This window comes from Ixodes scapularis, unplaced genomic scaffold (genome assembly GCF_016920785.2).
Source record: "Ixodes scapularis isolate PalLabHiFi unplaced genomic scaffold, ASM1692078v2 ptg002013l_1__unscaffolded, whole genome shotgun sequence".
In the NCBI taxonomy this organism is placed as follows: domain Eukaryota; kingdom Metazoa; phylum Arthropoda; class Arachnida; order Ixodida; family Ixodidae; genus Ixodes; species Ixodes scapularis.
The window spans coordinates 113,479-121,138 of NW_024610227.1; the positions used below are offsets into that span (position 1 = coordinate 113,479).

General features: G+C 44.5%; 1 pseudogene; it reads left to right on the top strand.

Annotated features, from left to right (window-relative positions):
* Positions 1–800: 800 nt before the first annotated feature.
* On the top strand, positions 801–1,391 carry LOC115331918 (annotated as a pseudogene).
* The last annotated feature ends 6,269 nt before the right edge of the window (positions 1,392–7,660 follow it).

Below are 7,660 nucleotides of genomic sequence, written 5' to 3' on the forward strand. Positions count from 1 at the left end.
CACTTCAAATCATGATTTAAGTTACGCTTAAAACCACAATTTCAACTGCTTTGGTTTCTATTTTCTACCACGCTTTTCACGACCCTGCACAAAAATTTTAAAATAAAGTATAAACGCCAGTTCACACACACACACACACAAAAAAAGCGAGTTTGGGATGCTGGGCAGTTTCGAACTCACGCTGAGTTGTCAATTTGGTTCACTGCGATGAACGAACAGCGACTCACTGGGAAACTCGCGTGTTTTATGCACCGCGTGGCAGCCTATCCAATTATTAGCAGTGAAGAGCAAACACGAGTGAACAAGAGTCATATTCATAGTCTTCTCTATATGTGATTGGTTTATCACAAGTAACAACAGGCCCTTCAACTCCTTGATTCGGTTGCCATGGTTGCCGTGATGACATCATCGTTCCTGCCGTGCAGCAGAAGACTCTGCTATGACTAGTCGCATGTATATTATTATTTATATGTGTGTAATTTTATTATTACTGTTTTTTGTTTTTGTTTTGCATAAGAATATTGTTATGTGGACACGATATTGACTCCATAGTTTTCTTTGCGTTTACTGCTGCATGCTGCTGAGCTATGTACAGGGTGGTGGGGCCTCGTCAGGTAAAATTTGTTTACCCTTTGCCCCTCCACCCGCGACTCAACGAGTCCAAATAAAGATTATTATTATTATTATTATTATTATTATACTGCCCGCCATCTTGCTTCGCAAGATGGCGGGCAGTAAGGACAAGTGCGACGGGTGCTCTCAGCCTTTTTACGGCAAACAAAAGTATCTCCGATGTAAAGAGTGCGGAAAACGCTGGCACAAGAAGTGTGTCATGCTTCCGGACAGCGAGGTTGGACGAATGATGACTGGGGTAAGCCCATTTATATGCAACGACTGCATCACCGTCGAGCGCACGCATAGTCCTAGCTCGGACGAAGCTAGGCCTGACGACGAGCAGGACTCACCCTGCCCGGACCGGCTCGGCGAGGTCGCCGCGACTTCGGTGGCTGTTCTCCGAGACCTGCTGGCCGACGCCTTGAACGGCATCTCTTTCCTGACGGACCAGATGACGGCTGTGAGGGAGGAGAATGCTCGCCTTCGCAGCGAGCTGACGAGGAGCTCCGAAATTCACTCGGTCATGTTGCGCAACATCCAGACGGAGCTACGAGACCTCCGGCATCGCCCGAGGTACGTCGGGGTACCCCCGCCTTCCGCTGCCGTGGCGGGCCGCCATGATCTGAATGCTTCCGTGCTGGGAGGAGGGGGAGCCGCCCCATTCCCCAAGGGGAAATCGACCTCGACGGTGTCTGAAGAACCTGTTTCCTTCAGCGAGGCGTGCGCCGTGACTCCTCGTTCGCCCCCCGAGCATCAACGTGACCAGAGCCGGTTAACTTTGAGCGGCAGAGCCTTCCGCGAGACGACGACGGAGTTGCTGACGGGCATTCCCTCCGTTGCCGCTTCGGCGACGCGGGCAGAGGGGGCCGGTGGCTCGGCTGCTCACAGCAATCGAGACGAGGGAGGAGATAGGGGAGAGACCGGTCCACTGGCCCGTGGCCGCTCAGCGGCTCAGCCTGGCTTACCGGAATACAGTGCGAGAAAGGTCCCTGGACTTCGTTCCCCCGGCTCCATTCCCCAGCGGCCATTCTTTAAGGGAAGTTCTAAGAATGGAGGAATTACCGCCGTATCGGTGTCTGTGCGACATTCCAGAGCTGTCTTCGTGACACGTCTGGACGCCAACTGTTCTTCGGCGGACGTCAGAGAACATCTCGGACAATTCCTTGGCCCAAAGGAGCTTCGATGCACAAAGCTGAAGACACGCTATGGTGGGTACTCTTCATTCCACGTCGCTGCTGTGGACGACGACATTGAGGCATTGTTTGACCCGAACATCTGGCCGGAGGGCTGCCTCTTCAGGGAATTTCAGGGTCGGCTGACGGGAAGCCGCGTGCATGATGAGAATGAACGTATAGAGTGATCCCCAACCATCTTGCCTGGAAATGACTAGCACGCACATTTACTATCAAAACGTTCGCGGCCTTCGTACTAAGGCCAGTGACTTCTTTTTTAATGCTATATGTACTGACTTTTCTATATTTTGTATAACGGAAACCTGGTTATGCCCAGAAATACTGTCTGGGGAGTATTTTTCGTCGGATTTCCTTGTGCATCGCAGTGATCGTGATTTATCTCGCGGAAAGAAAACGGGAGGCGGTGTCTTGATGGCAATCGATAGGTCTTTGAAGTGCACCAGGCGCGCCGATTTAGAGACTTATTCGGAATCTGTGTGGGTAGAGCTGGAGTGTGATAATCGAGAACGCGTTCTGATAGGTACTTTTTATTTTCCTCCATACATTGAACCCGAGGAGTTTAATGATTGTCTCCTTGGAATTGAGGATATAGCAGACAAACTGGGTGAATGCAAACTATTAGTAATTGGCGATTTTAATGTACCAGGTGTGTGCTGGGAAACTCACAGTGCTGTTTCAAGTAATTATTACGGTGCAAAGAAGGCCGGTCATCTTGTTGACTTTGCCTCTTTCATGGCCCTGAATCAGTTCAGCAGGGTTAAAAATAGTAAAGGCGCTATGCTCGACCTTTGTTTCTCAAACATTGATAACGTTTCTGTAACTAAGAGTGAATTTCCTTTAGTACCGACAGACAAATATCACCCTGCACTTGAGGTGGCTATAACCTTGAATGTGCCTGTCAGCCGTATACCGGCTGCTAGTCTCACTTACCTAGACAAACTGCATAACTTCGCTGCTGGTGACTATGTGGGATTATATAACCACTTTTCTACGTTCGACTGGTCCCCTATCCTGCAATCATCTGACGTCAATTATCAGGTTCTTCAATTCACCACGGCGGTGCAGGAGGGAATGGATCATTACATTCCTCTAAAGAAGCATACCAATTCAAAATTTCCCTCGTGGTTTTCTCCGTATTTAAGAAAGTTGCTGAAGAAAAAAAGCTTCTCTCATCGCAAATTGAAAAAGACTGGCAGTCTCAGGTGGGAGGCTGAGTTCGTTCATTATAGACGCCTATGTAAGCAACATCAGAGGATTGACCATAAGATATATGTGGAGTCAGTGGAGTCCGAATTGAGGAGAAACCCAAGAAAACTCTACCGACATGTTCGTTCTCGAGGAGGAAAATTGATACATCCTGATATTATACTTAATGAGGAGAATGGGACCACGTCCAGTGTATGCGATATATTCGCGCGTCATTTCAGTTCTGTATATAAACACAATAGGAGTGGGTACCAACAGCCGCCATCCCCTAGCGTGAACGAATCCATTTCCTCCCTGCCTGTGGATGAGGGAATGATTCAGGAATGCCTAAAAAAACTGAGGCCTACCATGTCCACAGGTCACGATGGTATTCCAGCAACACTTGTAAAAGCATTTCACGAAATTTTTACGCCCATCCTTTATGATATTTTCAACAACTCCTTAAGAGCAGGAGTGTTCCCTGATATGTGGAGGAAGTCAGTCGTAGTCCCAGTCTACAAGTCTGGAAGTCGTACCACTGCATCAAACTACAGGCCAGTGTCTCTGCTGTGTACATTTTCGAAGCTTTTCGAAATGGTGGTCCACAAAACATTGTCCTTTCGTTTAAAAAATGTATTAAGTTCCAACCAACACGGATTTGTAGCAGGACGCTCGACAACAACAAATTTGATTTCATTTATGTCCATTGCATCCAAAGTTGTGTGCCAAAGAGGCCAGCTCGACGTGGTCTACTTTGATCTGAGTAAGGCGTTTGATGTGGTTGACCATGACATTCTTTTATCAAAACTTTGTGGTATTGGTGTCTGTGGAAAGCTACACAACTGGTTTCAGAATTATTTGTCTAATAGAACATGTGTTGCTCGTGCGAACGGCGCGTATTCTTTTACGTACACGGCCACGTCTGGGGTACCTCAGGGATCAGTTCTGGGCCCGCTTCTTTTTTCTATTTTTGTGAACGATGTGTGTAAGCAGATTGTAAACTCGTCTTTTTTGCAATATGCTGATTATATTAAGATATTTAAGGAGATTAGAACTATCTCAGATTGCAAGTTTCTACAAGAGGACATAAACTCATTTAGCAAATGGTGTTCACTGAACGGTCTCCTACTAAACAGCTCGAAAACCAAGGTCATGTCCTATAGTCGCAAAACGCAAACGACGTGTTTCCCTTACAGTGTTCGCTCGGACGTATTGTGCCGTTCTAGTGAAGTGCGGGACTTGGGAGTGCTTTTTGACTCCTCCTTGAGATTTGATAGCCATGTGGCTCGTATAAGTACCTGCGCCTTGCGCGCGCTCGGTATCGTTTGTCGAACGACTAGAGTATTTAAAAACCCCACAACGTTTGTAACCCTGTACCGCTCTTTGACAAGGTCTCAACTCGAATATGCATCTCCTGTATGGAATGGCAGTTGTAAAACTACCCTCCTAAGGCTGGAGCGAGTGCAAAACAAATTTTTATCTATTTATCGATATCGATATCTGCGAGATGAAACATCTCTATCAAAGGGTAACAATGTATTGGACGTCCTACAAATGAACAGCTTATATCACCGTCGAGAAAAGGCAGATCTGGTTTTCCTTTTCAAAGTCCTTCATGGTATGGCCGACTGTTCAGAACTGCTCTCACAGATATCTTTGCGAGTTCCTCGGACAGCGACCCGTTTGACAATGTCTTTTTACTCTCCTCGAACGTTAAATATCTTGGACCCGATGTTTCGTATGTGTCGGGCATATAATGGCATTGGAAGTGATCTTGATATTTTTTGTGTGACTGAATTTGTCAGATCTCTCAGATTCTTGTATGGGTCTCTCTGAACCTGTCGGTGATTGTGATGTTATTAAATATTATTTTAAGAAGGTATATTCGTTGTTGTGGTAGTCTTCCTACTCTGCGTTCGGACCCTGTGTTCCGTTCTTTCCTTGTTGTGTATATCGTATCTTTGTGTCAGCATGCGTTATATGTATCATATCTTTTACTCAATGTTTTGAGTTTTTTATGTTTTTTTCCTACTTTTTTGTAGTGTGTAAGTTTCGGTGTGCCAGCACCAAGACCGCATGGTCGTTCCTGGACACCTAATAAAAATTATTATTGATTCTTGATTCTTGATTATTATTATTATTATTATTATTATTATTATTATTATTATTATTATTATTATTATTATTATTATTATTATTATTATTATTATTATTATTATTATTATTTTACCAGAACGTCCGCGGTCTTCGCACAAAGACTAACGAATTTTTTTCTAACGTCGCTTTTACTGCTGATTCTATTATTGTTCTCACTGAAACTTGGCTTTGTCCAGATATTTCTTCTTCTGACTTTTTCCCACCAAATTTTACGGTATTTCGGCATGATCGCGAATTGTTTAATAAGAAAAAGACGGGGGGAGGTGTTTTGATAGCAGTTGATGCGTCATTACCGTGCATCAGACGTCCTGACCTGGAGACATCGCTTGAGTCAGTGTGGGTAGAACTGAAAAGTGTCAATGGTGAACGCATTCTGCTTGGCGCATACTACTTGCCGCCCGACACCTCTCCTGATGAATTCAACCGATGTCTTCTTGCTATTGAAAGTACAACTAGTGCTCTAGATAATTTCAAATTTATTGTTCTTGGTGATTTCAATGTCCCCAATATAAGCTGGGAAACAGCTACAGCGTCTTCTAATAATTACTACCTTGCTCAGAAATCTACGTTTTTACTTAACTTTGCATCATTTACGAATCTAAAGCAACACAATTGTATTCCCAATTGCCAGGGAAACATGCTAGATTTGTGTTTCTCAGATTTAGATGATATACGTGTAACTGAGTGTGCCTCAAGTTTAGTTCCACCTGACAGATACCACCCCCCTCTGGAGATCGTGGTAGCTCTTCGAGAGGGCATGAGGCGTTGCTTACAGAGTCATTCTAATGTGACTAGTCACAATTTTTCCGCTGGAGACTACGTTGGTTTATACAACCATTTTGCCGAATACGATTGGTCATCGATCATTCGATGCACTGACGTCGATGAACAGGTTCGTGAGTTCACACGCATCGTTCGAGAAGGGATGCACCAGTTTATCCCGTTACGGAGAACCGCAGGTTCTAGGTTTCCCTTTTGGTTCTCACGTGAATTACGCAGATTAATGAATAAGAAGTTGCACGCTCACAGAAAATTTAAAAAGAACGGTCTCCCTGGATGGAAATCAGAATTTAGGCGTCTAAGGTCTTCATGCAGGGAAGTTATGAGGCGTGATCGTCAGAGGTACGTTAATTCTGTTGAGCTGCATTTAACTCAGAATCCCATGGAATTTTGGAAATACGTTCGGTCTCGATCAAAGACAAAATGTGGGAGGGAGATCACATTGCTGAACTCACAGGGAAACTCGACCACAGATGTTTGCGACATTTTTGCCCACCATTTCCAGTCCGTATTTAGGCATCAACCGAACTCTCCCATTAACGCCGCGCCAGCTGCCTCTAGTAATTCAACCTGTAGTGCGTTTTTTGATGAGGAGCTATTACACGAGTGTGTAAAAAAGATGAAGCCGTCTTTGTCTTCTGGCCATGACGGCATTCCGTCTGTCCTATTGAAGGCCTATAGTGCAATATTTATCCCTATTTTGGTACACATCTTTAACAACTGCGTAAAAACCGAAGTGTTTCCCGTCTTGTGGAAAACAGCACTTGTTGTACCCGTACATAAGTCCGGTTTAAGAACAAGCGTCTCAAACTACAGGCCTATATCTCTTCTTTGTACATTTTCAAAACTCTTCGAAACAGCTTTACACAAAATATTGTCGTTTAAGCTCAAACATTCTCTCATCCCTAGCCAACATGGTTTTATGGCGGGTCGCTCAACCACGACTAACCTCACTTGTTTCATGTCAACTGCTGCTCAGGTCGTCTCTAATAGAGGCCAACTTGATGTAATCTACTTTGATCTAAGCAAAGCGTTTGATCTTGTAAATCACGACATGTTGCTGGCAAAGCTGTCAAGGCTTGATGTCCACAGGTCGTTACTTTTATTGCTCAAAAGTTACTTGCGTGATAGACTGTGTTTTGTCAGGTCGAATGGTAATTCGTCTGCTGCTTATCAGGCTACGACGGGTGTACCTCAAGGTTCCGTTCTTGGCCCCCTTCTGTTTTCAGTTTTTGTGAATGATGTTTCGGCTGTGATCCGTCACTCTTCCTTTCTACAATATGCAGATGACATTAAGATGTTTATAGAGGTACGGGACGAACGCGACTGTGTTCTGCTACAAAATGATGTATATGCATTCGAAAACTGGTGCAATCAGAATGCCCTAAAACTAAATAGTTCGAAAACTAAAGTCATGTCCTACACTCGAAAGACACATAATATTATATTCTCTTATGACATTCAGTCAGTTCTTTTGACACGTGTGAATGAAATCAAAGACCTTGGAGTTGTATTTGATAGTACATTACGCTTTTCGAGTCATGTTGACCATATTGTGAGCTCAGCTTTACGTACGCTTGGTATCACGTGCCGCATTACTAAAGAGTTTAATAACCCTAGTACTTTTGTCACACTGTACAGTGCTTTATGTCGACCACACGTCGAGTATGCCTCTGTTGTATGGAATGGAATCTGCGCGACAACCTCGGCTAGAATCGAACGTGTTCAGA